The sequence below is a fragment of the Thalassophryne amazonica genome, chromosome 23, assembly GCF_902500255.1.
Source record: "Thalassophryne amazonica chromosome 23, fThaAma1.1, whole genome shotgun sequence".
Taxonomy (NCBI): Eukaryota; Metazoa; Chordata; class Actinopteri; order Batrachoidiformes; family Batrachoididae; genus Thalassophryne; species Thalassophryne amazonica.
The window spans coordinates 23,395,046-23,416,848 of record NC_047125.1 but is presented as its reverse complement, the minus strand read 5'-3'; the positions used below and the strand labels follow the sequence as shown (position 1 = coordinate 23,416,848).

General features: G+C 38.9%; 12 non-coding genes across 12 annotated transcripts; all 12 read left to right on the top strand.

Annotated features, from left to right (window-relative positions):
• Positions 1 to 1,017: 1,017 nt before the first annotated feature.
• LOC117505588 lies at positions 1,018 to 1,181 on the top strand. The gene has a single exon (XR_004559170.1). It is a non-coding gene; the product is annotated as a U1 spliceosomal RNA (small nuclear RNA).
• A 953-nt stretch (positions 1,182 to 2,134) lies between these two features.
• On the top strand, positions 2,135 to 2,240 carry LOC117505539. Its single transcript, XR_004559122.1, has one exon. It is a non-coding gene; the product is annotated as a U6 spliceosomal RNA (small nuclear RNA).
• A 984-nt stretch (positions 2,241 to 3,224) lies between these two features.
• Positions 3,225 to 3,389, top strand: LOC117505590. Its single transcript, XR_004559172.1, has one exon. It is a non-coding gene; the product is annotated as a U1 spliceosomal RNA (small nuclear RNA).
• Positions 3,390 to 6,071: 2,682 nt separating this feature from the next.
• On the top strand, positions 6,072 to 6,177 carry LOC117505557. The gene has a single exon (XR_004559140.1). It is a non-coding gene; the product is annotated as a U6 spliceosomal RNA (small nuclear RNA).
• Positions 6,178 to 7,544: 1,367 nt separating this feature from the next.
• Positions 7,545 to 7,652, top strand: LOC117505553. The gene has a single exon (XR_004559136.1). It is a non-coding gene; the product is annotated as a U6 spliceosomal RNA (small nuclear RNA).
• Positions 7,653 to 9,782: 2,130 nt separating this feature from the next.
• Positions 9,783 to 9,948, top strand: LOC117505512. The gene has a single exon (XR_004559097.1). It is a non-coding gene; the product is annotated as a U1 spliceosomal RNA (small nuclear RNA).
• A 2,694-nt stretch (positions 9,949 to 12,642) lies between these two features.
• Positions 12,643 to 12,748, top strand: LOC117505538. The gene has a single exon (XR_004559121.1). It is a non-coding gene; the product is annotated as a U6 spliceosomal RNA (small nuclear RNA).
• A 1,377-nt stretch (positions 12,749 to 14,125) lies between these two features.
• Positions 14,126 to 14,231, top strand: LOC117505526. Its single transcript, XR_004559110.1, has one exon. It is a non-coding gene; the product is annotated as a U6 spliceosomal RNA (small nuclear RNA).
• Positions 14,232 to 15,532: 1,301 nt separating this feature from the next.
• On the top strand, positions 15,533 to 15,696 carry LOC117505573. The gene has a single exon (XR_004559156.1). It is a non-coding gene; the product is annotated as a U1 spliceosomal RNA (small nuclear RNA).
• Positions 15,697 to 16,647: 951 nt separating this feature from the next.
• Positions 16,648 to 16,753, top strand: LOC117505549. Its single transcript, XR_004559132.1, has one exon. It is a non-coding gene; the product is annotated as a U6 spliceosomal RNA (small nuclear RNA).
• A 987-nt stretch (positions 16,754 to 17,740) lies between these two features.
• Positions 17,741 to 17,904, top strand: LOC117505579. Its single transcript, XR_004559161.1, has one exon. It is a non-coding gene; the product is annotated as a U1 spliceosomal RNA (small nuclear RNA).
• A 2,689-nt stretch (positions 17,905 to 20,593) lies between these two features.
• LOC117505537 lies at positions 20,594 to 20,699 on the top strand. Its single transcript, XR_004559120.1, has one exon. It is a non-coding gene; the product is annotated as a U6 spliceosomal RNA (small nuclear RNA).
• Positions 20,700 to 21,803: the final 1,104 nt, after the last annotated feature.

The window sequence follows — 21,803 nt, the reverse complement described above, 5'->3', positions numbered from 1 at the left end:
TACTTCTGACACAGTTCCAAATGTCCATGTGTTCGCTTGCTTCGGGCTGTCTGCTGGAGTATGTTTGAAGGCCTGTTCTTGTAGAAAATCACTAATAAGTGCAAGCTCTCTGAGTACGAGAAAGCAACAGTCACATGATGGTGACGACGCACCATTTGCTAACTCCTCACCATGAAATATCCTGGTACTGGTAGCTCATTTTACACATGAAAACTCTCATTTTTGTTGAAATTTGTTAAATCCCTGACCTTGTAAAGCGTGTGAGAAATGCACATGCTAAAATAGGGGTTTTTACAACTGTGTTTTGTATTGATTACATTCGTGTGCAACTGATTACAGTCGTGTCTAATCGTTGGAAGACTGTTGTGAGATGAAAACAACAGCATTTGTATTTATATGTTTATATATTTGACTGAAGTGTGTGGCTTTTTGGTTTTGTTTTATTTTGTGCAGGTGAAAATTGTAAACAAAGTCGCATGTCATGGTAATGGCGAGCAAGAGCTGCTGTAATCATTAAGTATTGTGAAACATGAATCCATGTACTGTCGTTCATGCTTCAGGACAGCAGGTGGCAGTGTAGCTGTTAGTAGCTGTTTTGAGGACAGGAAGTGATTGTGTGGACGGGAGGGGGAGACGTCTCTGCTTCATCTTTGTCTTTTTTTCTGTCCTTTAAAGAAAATAGGGCAACTTTAGCCTCTAGTATGTTTCTATTTCCAGTGATTTCAGTTTGCTATTGGGTTGCTACTTGTATTTTAGAATGATCATGGTTATAATAAGTGTTTTTAAGTTAGGTTTATTCCTGGAATGTAGCATTGCATGATGGGAAAAGTCCCAGCTTTGTTTTTCCAATTTAAAGTGTAAGACATATCTGCCATTATTTATGGTTCAATGAATCATAATAGAAATTATTATTTCGATAGTTGACTGTAATTTGTTGGGGTGTTTTGTAGATTGTCGACACCATGAGTGTACATGGTTGGTGTGTGAAAGATACAGTGTGTTGGAGGTGGACAACTCATACTTACCTGGCAGGGGAGATACCATGATCAAGAAGGTGGTTCACCCAGGGTGAGGCTCAGCCATTGCACTCCGGTTGTGCTGACTCCTGCGAATTCCCCAAATGTGGGAATCTCGACTGCATAATTTCTGATAGTGGGGGACTGCGTTCGCGCTCTCCCCTGGTTATCTGTTGAATGAAAAAGTTAAGGATGTTGGGTTTGTGCTAGCATGGCTGTAACATGAGGTGTCTATAGATGCCACTGTTTGGTCTTTGTTCATCTGTTTTCTGACCTTTACAGTTGTTTACACACTAAAAAGAAAAATTTTCATAGAAATATACATTTACATAGAAATCTTATACTAAAGAAGCAAAAACACTTATACAGAGTTGCACAACAATAAGCACAGACTCAGCTTCACACTTTTTGCCAAACATTACACACAGTGATTTGCAAAACTCTACACGCATTGTCACACTTTAGACACAGATGGATTGTGAGGTTACTTCCTCTCATTACGAAGCCCCGGCTTCCCATGACCACAGTAATGAAGAAATTGTATCATCAAGTCCACCAGGTGTAGAAGCACGTGTTTAATTGAAAATACAGCACTCAGGTAGGTGCTATTTACAGTATCGTTCTTGTTGTTGTTGCTTTAGTTTTTCTTCAGAGTTGCTGTAAGTGGTATGTACTTCATGCAGTAATTTTTATTTGTATACAGATCTGTATTTGTCTTGCATTTCTTGATAAACAAGAACCAGGATGGTTTCACTTTAGTTTGCAAAGAGTGTGTGTTTCTTGATACCCTTCCCCCACACTCCTCAACAGCCGCCGTTAGAATGTGAGTGGGTGTGAGGTGCAGGTTTTACGATTACTGTGGAACACGTCAACCAACTCCTGACGTAGCTGCTGTTTTGCATAGAAATCGCTATGAACCCTTCGATGAATGTAGCCAAAAATTAGTCATAAAAATTTAGTCAGAAGCCATTATTGTGTTCTGTTGCATTTCACCTATTCCTTTACTTCTGAACAATTGAGACATTTTTTTCACTCTGTTGTAATTTTGACACAACCATGAGTGTTGGCCCTGTTGGGGACACAGGCCCTTATATACAGTGACAAAATATTGGGTGGTTGTGTTACTTCGGTAGCACATATACTAAAATTGGAACGATACAGAGAAGATTAGCATGGCCCCTGCGCAAGGATGACACGCAAATTCGTGAAGCGTTCCACATTTTCTTTGCAACGTTAAATTTTTTTCTTATTTATGTTACTTTTCAAATTTATTTCATATTTAAATTGTTTCTTATTTGATTAATATTATATATTTTCATGTGGTTCCATACTGGGTGAAATAGTGACAACACTGTTCATGCCAGTGTGGGCACGACGGGCCTTTCAGACATCAAGGGACACATTCAAAGTGGAATAAAACAAGAGTGATCTCGACATGACCATAATCCCGCTTCCCACAAGTCAGTAATACAAAGTGTCACCCTTATGCTAAATGTGAATGACACTGGACAATTGTTCATGAGACCATTGCGCTAACAAGCGAAACCGGATGGAGGGACGGAAATGCTGATTGCTATATCCCCTCTGTATTTTTATCCCAGGGGGATAATAAAATTAATAATTCAAGATTTTTCTTTTTGCTAATCTGTTATTAGAGGCACAACTCAAACCAATCTTTCTAAAAGATAAATATCAGGGTTCTCCCCAGACAGTGGAATAACAGCGCTGTAGTTTATACTTCTGAACAGCGGGTGGCAGTATAAATGTTCGTAGCTGCTTTGGGGACAGGAAGTGGCTCTAGTTGATGGGAGGGGGGGAGACGTCTCTGCTTGGTCTTTGTTTATCTGTATTTTTCTTTTTTCTGACCTTTAAACAAGAACATAACATTTTCCTCTAGCAAGTTTTAATTCCCTACTTCAGTTTGCTGTTGATTTTGGTTAATATTTTAGGTTGTAACGTAGTTACAGTGAGTGTTTTTAGGTTTACATTGTCTCTGCAAAAGCCAGCATTGCATGATGGGAAAGTGAACAGTCTTTTCCAAAGTAATTTTTTGGGCTTATCTGTCATTGTCCTTGATCAGATGAATAATACTCGACATTATTATTTCCACAGTTGGTTGTAGTTTGTTGGGGTGTTTTGTAGATTGTTGGCACATGAGTGTACATGGTTGGTGTGTGAAAGACAACAGGTGTTGGAGGTGGCCACCTCATACTTACCTGGCAGGGGAGATACCATGATCAAGAAGGTGGTTCACCCAGGGTGAGGCTTAGCCATTGCACTCCGGTTGTGCTGACCCCTGCGAATTCCCCAAATGTGGGAATCTCGACTGCATAATTTTCTGGTAGTGGGGGACTGCGTTCGCGCTCTCCCCTGATTATCTGTTGAATGAAAAAGTCAAGTTTTGTGTTTTTGCTGGTTAGGGGTCTGTATGGCGGTGACACTGGTTTACTTTATGAGGTCATGAGGTGTTTATGTATACAACCCTGGCAAAAATTTTGGAATCCCAGGCTTCAGAGGATGTTAATTCAGTTGTTTAATTTTTGTAGGAAAACAGCAGATCACAGACATGACACAAAACTAAAGTCATTTCAAATGGCAACTTTCTGGCTTTAAGACACACTATAAGAAATCAAGAAAACAAATTGTGGCAGTCAGTAACGGTTACTTTTTTAGGCCAAGCAGAGGGAAAAAAAAATATGGACTCACTCAATTCTAAGGAATAATTTATGGAATCACCCTGTAAATTTCATCCCCACAACTAACACCTGCATTAAATCAGATCTGCTCGTTAGTCTGCATCTACAAAGGAGTGCTCACACTTGGAGAGCTGTTGCCAACCAAGTGGACTGACATGAATCATGGCTCCAACATGAGAGATGGTCAATGAAACAATGGAGAGGATTATCAACTCTTAAAGAGGGTAAATCATCACGCAATGTTGCAAAAGATGTTGGTTGTTCACAGTCAGCGTGTCTAAACTCTGGACCAAATACAAAAAACATGAGAAGGTTGTTAAAGGCAAACATACTGGTAGACCAAGGGAAGACATCAAAGCGTCAAGACAGAAAAACTTTAAAGCAATTATGTCCTCAAAAATCTGAAAAATGCACAACAAAACAAATGAGGATACGAATGGGAGGAAAACTGGAGTAAACGTCTGTGACCGAACTGTAAGAAACCGCCTAAAGGAAATGGGATTTACATACAGAAAAGCTAAATGAAAGGCATATTAACACCTAAACAGAAAAAAGCAAGGTTACACTGGGCTAAGGAAAAGCAATCGTGGACTGTGGATGACTGGATGAAAGTCATATTCAGTGATGAATCTCGACTCTGCATTGGGCAAGGTGATGATGCTGGAACATTTGTTTGGTGCCGTTCCAGTGAGATTTATAAAGATGACTGCCTGAAGAGAACATGTAATTTCCACAGTCATTAATGATATGGGGCTGCATGTCAGGTAAAGGCACTGGGGAGATGGCTGTCAATACATCATCAATAAATGCACAAGTTTACATTGATATTTTGGACACTTTCTTATCCCATCAATTGAAAGGATGTTTGGGGATGATGAAATCATTTTTCAAGATGATAATGCATCTTGCCATAGAGCAAAAACTGTGAAAACATTCCTTGCAAAAAGACACATAGGGTCAATGTCATGGCCTGCAAATAGTCCGGATCTTAATCCAATTAAAAATCTTTGGTGGAAGTTGAAGAAAATGGTCCATGACAAGGCTCCAACCTGCAAAGCTGACCTGGCAACAGCAATCAGAGAAAGTTGGAGCCAGATTGATGAAGAGTACTGTTTGTACAAGTCCATGCCTCAGAGACTGCAAGCTGTTATAAAAGCCAGAGGTGGTGCAACAAAATACTAGTGATGTGGTTGGAGCTTGTTTGTTTTTCATGATTCCATAATTTTTTCCTCAGAATTGAGTGATTCCATATTTTTTTCCCCTCTTCTTGGTCTAAAAAAGTAACCGTTAGTGACTGCCACCAGTTTTTTTTTTCTTGATTTCTTATAGTGTTCTTAAAGCCAGAAAGTTGCATTGTGAAATGACTTTAGTTTTGTGTCATGTCTGTGATCTGCTTTTTTCTACAAAATTAAACAACTGAATAAACATCCTCCGAGGCCGTGGTTGCATAATTTTTGCAGGGCTGTATAATGTCTATAGATGTCACTGTTTTGTCTTTGTTCATTGTTTTTTTTTTTCTGTCCTTTGCAGTTTTGTTTTTTTAACAGTTGTTTACACACTAAAAGGAAAAATTTTCCACAACTGACATTTTTACTCTCAAGGCAAAGCACTTACACAGAGTTGCACAACATAAGCACAGACTCGCTTCACACTTTTTGTCAAATATTGCACACTGTCATTTGCAAAACTACACGCATTGTCACACTTTAGCACAGATGGATGGTGAGGTTACTTCCTTCTCACGAAGCCCCGGTTTCAAATGACCACAGTAATGAACAAATGTATCATCACATCCACCAGGTGTGGAAGCACATGTTTAATTGAAAATACAGCCCCAGGTAGGTGCTATTTACAGCATTGTTGTTGTTGTTGTTGCTTTAGTTTTCTTCAGAGTTGCTGTAAGTGTATGTACTTCATGCAATAACTTTTGTCTACAGATTTTTATTTGTCTTGCATTTCTTGATAAAACAAGAACCGGGATGGATTCACTTGTTTGCAAGGAGTGTGTGTTTCTTGATACCCTTCCCCCACTCTCCTCAACAGCCGCCATTAAATGTGAGTGGGGTTGTGGGTGCAGGTTTTACGATTACTGTGGGACACTTCCACCAATCCTAACTGCCCTGACATGCTGCTGTTTTGCATAGAAATCGCATGAACCCCTTCGATGAATGTAGCCAAAAATTAGTCATTAAAAAAAAATTAGTCAGAAGCAGCATTATTGTGTTGTGTTCTTTACTATTCTTTACTTGGAACAATTGAGACTTTTTTCACTCTGGGGTTGTAATTTTGACAACAACCATGAGTGTTGGCCCTGTTGGGACACAGGCCCTTATATACAGTGGACAAATATTGGGTTTGTGTGTTACTCGGTAGCACATATACTAAAAATTGGAACGATACAGAGAAGAGTAGCATGGCCCCTGCGCAAGGATGACACGCAAATTCGTGAAGCGTTCCACATTTTCTTTGCAACGTTAATTTTATTTAAAATTTATGTTACTTTTCTCTCATTTTCTTGACCCCTGCGAATTCCCTAAATGTGAGAAGCTTAACTGCATAATTTCCTGTAGTGGGGGACTGCATTCACGCTCTCCCCTGATTATCTGTTGAATGAAAAAGTCAAGGTGTTTGTGTTAGTTATGAGTCTGTACAGTGTTGATACTGTTTTACATTGTAGCGAGTCATGTGAGGTGTTTAATGTATATAATGGCTATAGATGCCACTGTTTCATCTTGTTCATCTGTTTTTCTGTCCTTTACAGTTTTTTTGTTACATTTGGTTATAAGACTGAAAAATTTTGCACAGTAACATCTTACACTCAGAAGCAAAGCACTTATACAGAGTTGTCACAACGTAAGCACAGACTCAGCTTCACACTTTTTGCCAAAACATTACACACAGTGATTTTGCACACATTGTCACACTTTAGACACAGATGGATTTTGAGGTTACTTCCTTCTCATTATGAAGCCCCGGCTTCCAATGACCACAGTAATGAACAAATTGTATCATCACATCCACAGGTGTGGAAGCACATGTGTTCAAGAGATGAATTTCAGCCTCAAAACCAACTGTAAATAAATGTTATTTAATTTTTTCACCAAAAACAATCAATCTTGGCTCGCATCTTAGATGTCCCTTCCGGCAAATTGTACCTGTAGTTTTGAGATCTGCGCATAAATGTTTTCAAAATGACATATGCTGTTTTTGTTTTGTGGTTGTTTTTATTTATTATTTTGATCAATTTACCTTTGCTAAGGGACCCATTCAGAAGCACATTATGATTTTACACTTAGGTTTATATCGCGATATATACCATTGCCGAGAAGGGATCAATTCACACTGTGATATGAATTTTCTGTCATATGGCCCACCCCTACTTCAATGCAGTAATTATTTGTCTACAGATTTTATTTGTCCTTTTATTTGTCTTGCATTTCTTGGTAAACGAGAGCCATGATGTGTTTCACTTTAGTTTGTAAGAGTGCGTGTTCTTGGTACCCTTCCTCCACACTCCTCAACAGCCACCGTTAAAATGTGAGTGGGTGTGGGGTGCAGGGTTTACGATTACTGTTGGACACATCAACCAATCCTGACTGCCCGATGTAGCTGCTGTTTGCATAGAAATCCCATGAACCTTTTCAATGAACGTAGCCAAAAATTAGTCATAAAGTTTGTCAGAAGCACATATTGTGTTGTGTGCATTTCAACTATTCTTACTTCTGAAAAATTGAGCCAATTTTTTCGCTCTGTTCATATTTTCGCAACAACCAGAGTGTTGTCCTGTTTGGGACACAGGCCCTTATATATGGTGACAAAATAGTGGGACATTGTGTTACTTCGGTAGCACATATACTAAAATTGGAACGATACAGAGAAGATTAGCATGGCCCCTGCGCAAGGGATGACACGCAAATTCCGTGAAGCGGTCCACATTTTTCTTTGCAATGTTGATTTTTTTCTAATTGTTAATTTTCTAATTTAATTTCATATTTAATTTTCTGTTTATTTGATTAGTATTGTATATTTTTATGGCGTTTCATACTGGGTGAAATACTGACATCACACTTCGTGCAGTGTGGGGGTACGAATGCCCTTCTGAGATATCAGAGGGCACATTCAAAGTGGAATAAAACAGTTTCATCATGAGATGACATGTCCCCTTGATCTCAACAAATCAGTAATGCAAAGTGTCACCCTTATGCAAAATGTGAATGAAACTGTTCAAGTGGTTCTTGAGATATCACACGAACAAGCGGAAATGGTCGGACGGACAGATAGAGGGACGGACATGCTGATTGCTATATCCCCACGTATTTCATATTGTTGTTTATTATTAGAGCCATAACTCGAGCCAACTTAATTAAGAGTTAAATATCTCAGTTCTCCCCAGAAAATGAAATAATGGAGCCCTGTCATTATACTGCTTTCGCATTGCGGTATACTGTGGCATCATCTCCCGATATTTTTTGTTGTTGTTATTTGAAAACTTATTTATCATCCATTGTCAAAGCCATTTAAAGTTGTCAGTCATGACTCACGTTTTTTCTGCTGATTAAAGTCGCTAACAGGGACGCTTATCTATTGTTGTGGGCAAGAAATGACACCGGACAGTTTTATTTGTTCCTGATGAATGTGCCTTTTCTGTGGGCAGCCCACAACAGCTCTCAGGCAGGGACTGGACCACTAATATCTCCTGCTTCGCCAGTTCATAAACTGAAGTTACTGTCCCTCATGTAAAGGAACATTAATAATAATAACAACAATCCGCCATGTGTTTGTTGTGGGACTAATTAAACATCTTTCCTCCAAATGCTGCCACTGTTACTGGCTCGCCAGCAAGCTGAAGTACGGTCCGTCATGTAAAGGGGGAAAATAATATCTTTGTGCATTGTTTTGTGGGACTTCGCCGATTCAGAGCGTTTCCTCCAAATGCTGTCATTTTCGTGCCGCTGACGCCATCTGTCTGTTACCGACTGCGCGTCTCTCCTCAGAGTCACAGGACCGAATGATGACACACTCCCTCTCCACTTGAGCCGGCTGTACTTCTGACACAGTTCCAAATGTCCATGTGTTTCGCTTGCTTCGGGCTGTCTGCTGGAGTATGTTTGAAGGCCTGTTCTTGTAGAAAATCACTAATAAGTGCAAGCTCTCTGAGTACGAGAAAGCAACAGTCACATGATGGTGACGACGCACCATTTGCTAACTCCTCACCACTGAAATTATCCTGGTACTGGTAGCTCATTTACATATGAAAACTCTCCATTTTTGTTGAAATTTGTTAAATCCCTGACCTTGTAAAAGCGTGTGAGAAATGCACATGCTAAAATAGGGGTTTTTACAAATGTGTTTTGTATTGATTACATTCGTGTGCAACTGATTACAGTCGTGTCTAATCGTTGGAAGACTGTTGTGAGATGAAAACAAAACAGCATTTGTATTTATATGTTTATATATTTTGACTGAAGTGTGGTGGCTTTTTGGTTTGTTTTATTTTGTGCAGTGAAAATTGTAAACAAAGTCGCATGTCATGGTAATGGCGAGCAAGAGCTGCTGTAATCATTAAGTATTGTGAAACATGAATCCATGTACTGTCCGTTCATGCTTCAGGACAGCAGTGGCAGTGTAGCTGTTAGTAGCTGTTTTGAGGACAGGAAGTGATTGTGTGGGACGGGAGGGGGAGACGTCCTCTGCTTCATCTTTGTCTTTTTTTCTGTCCTTTAAAGAAAAATAGGGCAACTTTAGCCTCTAGTATGTTTCTATTTCCAGTGATTTCAGTTTGCTATTGGGTTGCTACTTGTATTTTAGAATGATCATGGTTATAATAAGTGTTTTTAAGTTAGGTTTATTCCTGGAAATGTAGCATTGCATGATGGGAAAAGTCCCAGCTTTGTTTTTCCAATTTAAAGTGTAAGACATATCTGCCATTATTTATGGTTCAATGAATAATATAGAAATTATTATTTCGATAGTTGGCTGTAATTTGTTGGGGTGTTTTGTAGATTGTCGACACCATGAGTGTACATGGTTGGTGTGTGAAAGACTACAGTGTGTTGGAGGTGGACAACTCATACTTACCTGGCAGGGGAGATACCATGATCAAGAAGGTGGTTCACAGCCAGGGTGAGGCTTAGCCATTGCACTCCGGTTGTGCTGACCCCTGCGAATTCCCCAAATGTGGGAATCTCGACTGCATAATTTCTGGTAGTGGGGGACTGCGTTCGCGCTCTCCCCTGATTATCTGTTGAATGAAAAAGTCAAGTTTTGTGTTTTTGCTGGTTAGGGGTCTGTATGGCGGGTGACACTGGTTTACTTTATGAGTCATGAGGTGTTTATGTATACAACCCCTGGCAAAAAATTTGGAATCACAGGCTTCAGAGGATGTTAATTCAGTTGTTTAATTTTGTAGGAAAAAAGCAGATCACAGACATGACACAAAACTAAAGTCATTTCAAATGGCAACTTTCTGGCTTTAAGAAACACTATAAGAAATCAAGAAAAAAAATTGTGGCAGTCAGTAACGGTTACTTTTTTAGGCCAAGCAGAGGGAAAAAAATATGGACTCACTCAATTCTAAGGAATAATTTATGGAATCACCCTGTAAATTTTCATCCCCACAACTAACACCTGCATTAAATCAGATCTGCTCGTTAGTCTGCATCTCCAAGGAGTGATCACACCTTGGAGAGCTGTTGCACCAAGTGGACTGACATGAATCATGGCTCCAACATGAGAGATGTCAATTGAAACAATGGAGAGGATTATCAAACTCTTAAAAGAGGGTAAATCATCACGCAATGTTGCAAAAGATGTTGGTTGTTCACAGTCAGCTGTGTCTAAACTCTGGACCAAATACAAAAAACATGAGAAGGTTGTTAAAGGCAAACATACTGGTAGACCAAGGAAGACATCAAAGCGTCAAGACAGAAAACTTAAAGCAATATGTCTCAAAAATCGAAAATGCACAACAAAACAAATGAGGAACGAATGGGAGGAAACTGGAGTCAACGTCTGTGACCGAACTGTAAGAAACCGCCTAAAGGAAATGGGATTTACATACAGAAAAGCTAAATGAAAGGCATTATTAACACCTAAACAGAAAAAAAGCAAGGTTACACTGGGCTAAGGAAAAGCAATCGTGGACTGTGGATGACTGGATGAAAGTCATATTCAGTGATGAATCTCGACTCTGCATTGGGCAAGGTGATGATGCTGGAACATTTGTTTGGTGCTGTTCCAGTGAGATTTATAAAGATGACTGCCTGAAGAGAACATGTAAATTTCCACAGTCATTAATGATATGGGGCTGCATGTCAGGTAAAGGCACTGGGGAGATGGCTGTCAATACATCATCAATAAATGCACAAGTTTACATTGATATTTTGGACACTTTTCTTATCCCATCAATTGAAAGGATGTTTGGGGATGATGAAATCATTTTTCAAGATGATAATGCATCTTGCCATAGAGCAAAAACTGTGAAAACATTCCTTGCAAAAAGACACATAGGGTCAATGTCATGGCCTGCAAATAGTCCGGATCTTAATCCAATTAAAAATCTTTGGTGGAAGTTGAAGAAAATGGTCCATGACAAGGCTCCAACCTGCAAAGCTGACCTGGCAACAGCAATCAGAGAAAGTTGGAGCCAGATTGATGAAGAGTACTGTTTGTAAAGTCCATGCCTCATAGACTGCAAGCTGTTATAAAAGCCAGAGGTGGTGCAACAAAATACTAGTGATGTGTTGGAGCGTTCTTTTGTTTTTCATGATTCCATAATTTTTTCCTCAGAATTGAGTGATTCCATATTTTTTTTCCCCTCTGCTTGGTCTAAAAAAGTAACCGTTAGTGACTGCCACAGTTTTTTTTTCTTTATTTCTTATAGTGTTTCTTAAAGCCAGAAAGTTGCCATTTGAAATGACTTTAGTTTTGTGTCATGTCTGTGATCTGCTTTTTTTCTACAAAATTAAACAACTGAATAAACATCCTCCGAGGCCGGTGGTTGCATAATTTTTGCCAGGGGCTGTATAATGTCTATAGATGTCACTGTTTTGTCTTTGTTCATTGTTTTTTTTTTCTGTCCTTTGCAGTTTTGTTTTTTTTACAGTTGTTTACACACTAAAAGGAAAAATTTTCCACAACTGACATTTTTACTCTCAAGAAGCAAAGCACTTACACAGAGTTGCACAACAATAAGCACAGACTCAGCTTCACACTTTTTGTCAAATATTGCACACTGTCATTTGCAAAACTCTACACGCATTGTCACACTTTAGACACAGATGGATGGTGAGGTTACTTCCTTCTCATCACGAAGCCCCGGTTTCAAATGACCACAGTAATGAACAAATTGTATCATCACATCCACCAGGTGTGGAAGCACATGTTTAATTGAAAATACAGCCCTCAGGTAGGTGCTATTTACAGCATTGTTGTTGTTGTTGTTGCTTTAGTTTTCTTCAGAGTTGCTGTAAGTGTATGTACTTCATGCAATAACTTTTGTCTACAGATTTTTATTTGTCTTGCATTTCTTGATAAAACAAGAACCGGGATGGATTCACTTGTTTGCAAGGAGTGTGTGTTTCTTGATACCCTTCCCCCACTCTCCTCAACAGCCGCCATTAGAATGTGAGTGGGTGTGGGGTGCAGGTTTTACGATTACTGTGGGACACGTCAACCAATCCTAACTGCCTGACATAGCTGCTGTTTTGCATAGAAATCCCATGAACCCTTTCGATGAATGTAGCCAAAAATTAGTCATTAAAAAAAAATTAGTCAGAAGCACATTATTGTGTTGTGTTCTTTGCTATTCTTTACTTGTGAACAATTGAGACTTTTTTTCCACTCTGTGTTGTAATTTTGACAACAACCATGAGTGTTGGTCCTGTTTGGGACACAGGCCCTTATATACAGTGACAAAATATTGGGTTGTTGTGTTACTTCGGTAGCACATATACTAAAATTGGAACGATACAGAGAAGATTAGCATGGCCCCTGCGCAAGGATGACACGCAAATTCGTGAAGCGTTCCACATTTTCTTTGCAACGTTAATTTTTTTAAATTTATGTTACTTTTCTCATTTTCTTGACCCCTGCGAATTCCCTAAATGTGAGAATCTTAACTGCATAATTCCTGTAGTGGGGGACTGCATTCACGCTCTCCCCTGATTATCTGTTGAATGAAAAAGTCAAGGTGTTTGTGTTAGTTATGAGTCTGTACAGTGTTGATACTGTTTTACATTGTAGCGAGTCATGTGAGGTGTTTATGTATATAATGTCTATAGATGCCACTGTTTCATCTTTGTTCATCTGTTTTTTCTGTCCTTTACAGTTTTTTTTTTACATTTGTTTATATACTGAAAAATTTTGCACAATTAACATCTTTACACTCAAGAAGCAAAGCACTTATACAGAGTTGCACAACAGTAAGCACAGACTCAGCTTCACACTTTGTCCCAAACATTACACACAGTGATTTGCACACATTGTCACACTTTAGACACAGATGGATTTTGAGGTTACTTCCTTCTCATTATGAAGCCCCGGCTTCCAATGACCACAGTAATGAACAAATTGTATCATCACATCCACCAGGTGTGGAAGCACATGTGTTCAAGAGATGAAATTTCAGCCTCAAAACCAACTGTAAATAAATGTTATTTAATTTTTTCACCAAAACATCAAATCTTGGCTCGCATCTTAGATGTCCCTTCCGGCAAATTGTACCTGTAGTTTTGAGATCTGCGCAATAAATGTTTTCAAAATGACATATCTGTTTTTGTTTTTGTGTTGTTTTTATTTATTTATTTTGATCAATTTACCTTTGCTAAGGGACCCATTCAGAAGCACATTATGATTTTTACACTTAGGTTTATATCGCGATATATACCATTGCCGAGAAGGGATTCAATTCACACTGTGATATGAATTTTCTGTCATATTGCCCACCCCTACTTCATGCAGTAATTATTTGTCTACAGATTTTTATTTGTCTTTTATTTGTCTTGCATTTCTTGGTAAAACGAGAGCCAGGATGGTTTCACTTTAGTTTGTAAAGAGTGCGTGTTTCTTGGTACCCTTCCTCCACACTCCTCAACAGCCACCGTTAAAATGTGAGTGGGTGTGGGGTGCAGGTTTTACGATTACTGTGGGACACATCAACCAATCCTGACTGCCCGATGTAGCTGCTGTTTTGCATAGAAATCCCATGAACCTTTTCAATGAACGTAGCCAAAAAATTAGTCATAAAGTTTTGTCAGAAGCACATTATTGTGTTGTGTTGCATTTCAACTATTCTTTACTTCTGAAAAATTGAGCCAATTTTTTCGCTCTGTTCATATTTTCGCAACAACCATGAGTGTTGGTCCTGTTTGGGACACAGGCCCTTATATATGGTGACAAAAATAGTGGGACGTTGTGTTACTTCGGTAGCACATATACTAAAATTGGAACGATACAGAGAAGATTAGCATGGCCCCTGCGCAAGGATGACACGCAAATTCGTGAAGCGTTCCACATTTTTCTTTGCAATGTTGATTTTTTTCTAATTGTTAATTTTCTAATTTAATTTCATATTTAAATTGTTCTTTTATTTGATTAGTATTGTATATTTTTATGGCGTTTTATACTGGGTGAAATACTGACATCACACTTCGTGGCAGTGTGGGGTACGAATGCCCTTCTGAGATATCAGAGGGCACATTCAAAGTGGAATAAAACAAGTTTCATCATGAGATGACATGTCCCCTTGATCTCAACAAATCAGTAATGCAAAGTGTCACCCTTATGCAAAATGTGAATGAAACTGTTCAAGTGGTTCTTGAGATATCACACGAACAAGCGGAAATGGTCGGACGGACAGATAGAGGGACGGACATGCTGATTGCTATATCCCCCACGTATTTCATATTGTTGTTTATTATTAGAGCCATAACTCGAGCCAACTTAATTAAGAGTTAAATATCTCAGTTCTCCCCAGAAAATGAAATAATGGAGCCCTGTCATTATACTGCTTTTGCAGTGCGGTATACTGTGGCATCATCTCCCGATATTTTTTGTTGTTGTTGTTATTTGAAAACTTATTTATCATCCATTGTCAAAGCCATTTAAAGTTGTCAGTCATGACTCACGTTTTTTTCTGCTGATTAAAGTCGCTAACAGGGACGCTTATCTATTGTTGTGGGCAAGAAATGACACCGGACAGTTTTTATTTGTTCCTGATGAATGTGCCTTTTCTGTGGGCAGCCCACAACAGCTCTCAGGCAGGGACTGGACCACTAATATCTCCTGCTTCGCCAGTTCATAAACTGAAGTTACTGTCCCTCATGTAAAGGAACATTAATAATAATAACAACATCCGCCATGTGTTGTTGTGGGACTAATTAAACATCTTTCCTCCAAATGCTGCCACTGTTACTGGCTCGGAGGGGGAGACGTCTCTGCTTCATCTTTGTTTGTCTTTTTTTCTGTCCTTTAAAGAAAAATAGGGCAACTTTAGCCTCTAGTATGTTTCTATTTCCAGTGATTTCAGTTTGCTATTGGGTTGCTACTTGTATTTTAGAATGATCATGGTTATAATAAGTGTTTTTAAGTTAGGTTTATTCCTGGAAATGTAGCATTGCATGATGGGAAAAGTCCCAGCTTTGTTTTTCCAATTTAAAGTGTAAGACATATCTGCCATTATTTATAGTTCAATGAATAATAATAGAAATTATTATTTCGATAGTTGGCTGTAATTTGTTGGGGTGTTTTGTAGATTGTCGACACCATGAGTGTACATGGTTGGTGTGTGAAAGACTACAGTGTGTTGGAGGTGGACAACTCATACTTACCTGGCAGGGGAGATACCATGATCAAGAAGGTGGTTCACCCAGGGTGAGGCTCAGCCATTGCACTCCGGTTGTGCTGACCCCTGCGAATTCCCCAAATGTGGGAATCTCGACTGCATAATTTCTGATAGTGGGGGACTGCGTTCGCGCTCTCCCCTGGTTATCTGTTGAATGAAAAAGTTAAGGATGTTGGGTTTGTGCTAGCATGGCCGTAACATGAGGTGTCTATAGATGCCACTGTTTGGTCTTTGTTCATCTGTTTTCTGACCTTTACAGTTGTTTACACACTAAAAAGAAAAATTTCATAGAAATATACATTTAAATAGAAATCTTTATACTAAAGAAGCAAAAACACTTATACAGAGTTGCACAACAATAAGCACAGACTCAGCTTCACACTTTAGCCAAACATTACACACAGTGATTTGCAAAACTCTACACGCATTGTCACACTTTAGACACAGATGGATTGTGAGGTTACTTCCTTCTCATTACGAAGCCCCGGCTTCCAATGACCACAGTAATGAAGAAATTGTATCAAGTCCACCAGGTGTAGAAGCACGTGTTTAATTGAAAATACAGCACCCAGGTAGGTGCTATTTACAGTATCGTTCTTGTTGTTGTTGCTTTAGTTTTTCTTCAGAGTTGCTGTAAGTGTATGTACTTCATGCAGTAATTTTTATTTGTATACAGATCTGTATTTGTCTTGCATTTCTTGATAAAACAAGAACCAGGATGGTTTCACTTTAGTTTGCAAAGAGTGTGTGTTTCTTGATACCCTTCCCCCACACTCCTCAACAGCCGCCGTTAGAATGTGAGTGGGTGTGAGGTGCAGGTTTTACGATTACTGTGGAACACGTCAACCAATCCTGACGTAGCTGCTGTTTTGCATAGAAATCGCATGAACCCTTCGATGAATGTAGCCAAAAATTAGTCATAAAAAATTTAGTCAGAAGCACATTATTGTGTTCTGTTGCATTTCACCTATTCTTTACTTCTGAACAATTGAGACATTTTTTCACTCTGTGTTGTAATTTTGACAACAACCATGAGTGTTGGCCCTGTTGGGGACACAGGCCCTTATATACAGTGACAAAATATTGGGTGGTTGTGTTACTTCGGTAGCACATGTACTAAAATTGGAACAATACAGAGAAGATTAGCATGGCCCCTGCGCAAGGATGACACGCAAATTCGTGAAGCGTTCCACATTTTCTTTGCAACGTTAAATTTTTTTCTTATTTATGTTACTTTTCAAATTTATTTTCATATTTAAATTTTTCTTATTTGATTAATATTATATATTTTCATGTGGTTCCATACTGGGTGAAATAGTGACAACACTGTTCATGCCAGTGTGGGGCACGACGGGCCTTTCAGACATCAATGGACACATTCAAAGTGGAATAAAACAAGAGTGATCTCGAGATGACATAATCCCGCTTCCCCACAAGTCAGTAATACAAAGTGTCACCCTTATGCTAAATGTGAATGACACTGGACAATTTGTTCATGAGACATTGCGCTAACAAGCGAAACCGGATGGAGGGACGGAAATGCTGATTGCTATATCCCCTCTGTATTTTATCCCAGGGGGATAATAAAATTAATAATTCAAGATTTTTCTTTTTGCTAATCTGTTATTAGAGGCACAACTCAAACCAATCTTTCTAAAAGATAAATATCAGGGTTCTCCCCAGACAGTGGAATAACAGCGCTGTAGTTTATACTTCTGAACAGCGGGTGGCAGTATAAATGTTAGTAGCTGCTTTGGGGACAGGAAGTGGCTCTATGTGATGGGAGGGGGAGACGTCTCTGCTTGGTCTTTGTTTATCTGTATTTTTCTTTTTTCTGACCTTTAAACAAGAACATAACATTTTCCTCTAGCAAGTTTTTAATTCCCTTCATTTCAGTTTGCTGTTGAATTTTGGTTAATATTTTAGGTGTAACGTAGTTACAGTGAGTGTTTTTAGGTTTACATTGTCTCTGCAAAAGCAGCATTGCATGATGGGAAAGTGAACAGTCTTTTTCCAAAGTAATTTTTTGGGCTTATCTGTCATTGTCCTTGATCAGATGAATAATAATAGACATTATTATTTCCACAGTTGGTTGTAGTTTGTTGGGGTGTTTTGTAGATTGTTGGCACCATGAGTGTACATGGTTGGTGTGTGAAAGACAACAGTGTGTTGGAGGTGGACAGCTCATACTTACCTGGCAGGGGAGATACCATGATCAAGAAGGTGGTTCACCCAGGGTGAGGCTTAGCCATTGCACTCCGGTTGTGCTGACCCCTGCGAATTCCCCAAATGTGGGAATCTCGACTGCATAATTTCTGGTAGTGGGGGACTGCGTTCGCGCTCTCCCCTGATTATCTGTTGAATGAAAAAGTCAAGTTTTGTGTTTTTGCTGGTTAGGGGTCTGTATGGCGGTGACACTGGTTTACTTTGTTATGAGTCATGAGGTGTTTATGTATACAACCCCTGGCAAAAATTTTGGAATCACAGGCTTCAGAGGATGTTAATTCAGTTGTTTAATTTTGTAGGAAAAAAGCAGATCACAGACATGACACAAAACTAAAGTCATTTCAAATGGCAACTTTCTGGCTTTAAGAAACACTATAAGAAATCAAGAAAAAAAATTGTGGCAGTCAGTAACGGTTACTTTTTTAGGCCAAGCAGAGGGAAAAAAAATATGGACTCACTCAATTCTAAGGAATAATTTATGGAATCACCCTGTAAATTTTCATCCCCACAACTAACACCTGCATTAAATCAGATCTGCTCGTTAGTCTGCATCTACAAAGGAGTGATCACACCTTGGAGAGCTGTTGCACCAAGTGGACTGACATGAATCATGGCTCCAACATGAGAGATGTCAATTGAAACAATGGAGAGGATTATCAAACTCTTAAAAGAGGGTAAATCATCACGCAATGTTGCAAAAGATGTTGGTTGTTCACAGTCAGCTGTGTCTAAACTCTGGACCAAATACAAAAAACATGAGAAGGTTGTTAAAGGCAAACATACTGGTAGACCAAGGAAGACATCAAAGCGTCAAGACAGAAAACTTAAAGCAGTATGTCTCAAAAATCGAAAATGCACAACAAAACAAATGAGGAACGAATGGGAGGAAACTGGAGTCAACGTCTGTGACCGAACTGTAAGAAACCGCCTAAAGGAAATGGGATTTACATACAGAAAAGCTAAATGAAAGGCATTATTAACACCTAAACAGAAAAAAAGCAAGGTTACACTGGGCTAAGGAAAAGCAATCGTGGACTGTGGATGACTGGATGAAAGTCATATTCAGTGATGAATCTCGACTCTGCATTGGGCAAGGTGATGATGCTGGAACATTTGTTTGGTGCCGTTCCAGTGAGATTTATAAAGATGACTGCCTGAAGAGAACATGTACATTTCCACAGTCATTAATGATATGGGGCTGCATGTCAGGTAAAGGCACTGGGGAGATGGCTGTCAATACATCATCAATAAATGCACAAGTTTACATTGATATTTTGGACACTTTTCTTATCCCATCAATTGAAAGGATGTTTGGGGATGATGAAATCATTTTTCAAGATGATAATGCATCTTGCCATAGAGCAAAAACTGTGAAAACATTCCTTGCAAAAAGACACATAGGGTCAATGTCATGGCCTGCAAATAGTCCGGATCTTAATCCAATTAAAAATCTTTGGTGGAAGTTGAAGAAAATGGTCCATGACAAGGCTCCAACCTGCAAAGCTGACCTGGCAACAGCAATCAGAGAAAGTTGGAGCCAGATTGATGAAGAGTACTGTTTGTAAAGTCCATGCCTCAGAGACTGCAAGCTGTTATAAAAGCCAGAGGTGGTGCAACAAAATACTAGTGATGTGTTGGAGCGTTTTTGTTTTTCATGATTCCATAATTTTTTCCTCAGAATTGAGTGATTCCATATTTTTTTCCCCTCTGCTTGGTCTAAAAAAGTAACCGTTAGTGACTGCCACAGTTTTTTTTTCTTGATTTCTTATAGTGTTTCTTAAAGCCAGAAAGTTGCCATTTGAAATGACTTTAGTTTTGTGTCATGTCTGTGATCTGCTTTTTTTCTACAAAATTAAACAACTGAATAAACATCCTCCGAGGCCGGTGGTTGCATAATTTTTGCCAGGGGCTGTATAATGTCTATAGATGTCACTGTTTTGTCTTTGTTCATTGTTTTTTTTTCTGTCCTTTGCAGTTTTGTTTTTTTTACAGTTGTTTACACACTAAAAGGAAAAATTTTCCACAACTGACATTTTTACTCTCAAGAAGCAAAGCACTTACACAGAGTTGCACAACAATAAGCACAGACTCAGCTTCACACTTTTTGTCAAATATTGCACACTGTCATTTGCAAAACTCTACACGCATTGTCACACTTTAGACACAGATGGATGGTGAGGTTACTTCCTTCTCATCACGAAGCCCCGGTTTCAAATGACCACAGTAATGAACAAATTGTATCATCACATCCACCAGGTGTGGAAGCACATGTTTAATTGAAAATACAGCCCTCAGGTAGGTGCTATTTACAGCATTGTTGTTGTTGTTGTTGCTTTAGTTTTCTTCAGAGTTGCTGTAAGTGTATGTACTTCATGCAATAACTTTTGTCTACAGATTTTTATTTGTCTTGCATTTCTTGATAAAACAAGAACCGGGATGGATTCACTTGTTTGCAAGGAGTGTGTGTTTCTTGATACCCTTCCCCCACTCTCCTCAACAGCCGCCATTAGAATGTGAGTGGGTGTGGGGTGCAGGTTTTACGATTACTGTGGGACACGTCAACCAATCCTAACTGCCTGACATAGCTGCTGTTTTGCATAGAAATCCCATGAACCCTTTCGATGAATGTAGCCAAAAATTAGTCATTAAAAAAAAATTAGAAGCACATTATTGTGTTGTGTTCTTTACTATTCTTTACTTGTGAACAATTGAGACTTTTTTTCACTCTGTGTTGTAATTTTGACAACAACCATGAGTGTTGGTCCTGTTTGGGACACAGGCCCTTATATACAGTGACAAAATATTGGGTTGTTGTGTTACTTCGGTAGCACATATACTAAAATTGGAACGATACAGAGAAGATTAGCATGGCCCCTGCGCAAGGATGACACGCAAATTCGTGAAGCGTTCCACATTTTCTTTGCAACGTTAATTTTTTTTAATTTATGTTACTTTTCTCATTTTCTTGACCCCTGCGAATTCCCTAAATGTGAGAATCTTAACTGCATAATTTCCTGTAGTGGGGGACTGCATTCACGCTCTCCCCTGATTATCTGTTGAATGAAAAAGTCAAGGTGTTTGTGTTAGTTATGAGTCTGTACAGTGTTGATACTGTTTTACATTGTAGCGAGTCATGTGAGGTGTTTATGTATATAATGTCTATAGATGCCACTGTTTCATCTTTGTTCATCTGTTTTTTCTGTCCTTTACAGTTTTTTTTTTTACATTTGTTTATATACTGAAAAATTTTGCACAATTAACATCTTTACACTCAAGAAGCAAAGCACTTATACAGAGTTGCACAACAGTAAGCACAGACTCAGCTTCACACTTTTTGCCAAACATTACACACAGTGATTTGCACACATTGTCACACTTTAGACACAGATGGATTTTGAGGTTACTTCCTTCTCATTATGAAGCCCCGGCTTCCAATGACCACAGTAATGAACAAATTGTATCATCACATCCACCAGGTGTGGAAGCACATGTGTTCAAGAGATGAAATTTCAGCCTCAAAACCAACTGTAAATAAATGTTATTTAATTTTTTCACCAAAACATCAAATCTTGGCTCGCATCTTAGATGTCCCTTCCGGCAAATTGTACCTGTAGTTTTGAGATCTGCGCAATAAATGTTTTCAAAATGACATATCTGTTTTTGTTTTTGTGTTGTTTTTATTTATTTATTTTGATCAATTTACCTTTGCTAAGGGACCCATTCAGAAGCACATTATGATTTTTACACTTAGGTTTATATCGCGATATATACCATTGCCGAGAAGGGATTCAATTCACACTGTGATATGAATTTTCTGTCATATTGCCCACCCCTACTTCATGCAGTAATTATTTGTCTACAGATTTTTATTTGTCTTTTATTTGTCTTGCATTTCTTGGTAAAACGAGAGCCAGGATGGTTTCACTTTAGTTTGTAAAGAGTGCGTGTTTCTTGGTACCCTTCCTCCACACTCCTCAACAGCCACCGTTAAAATGTGAGTGGGTGTGGGGTGCAGGTTTTACG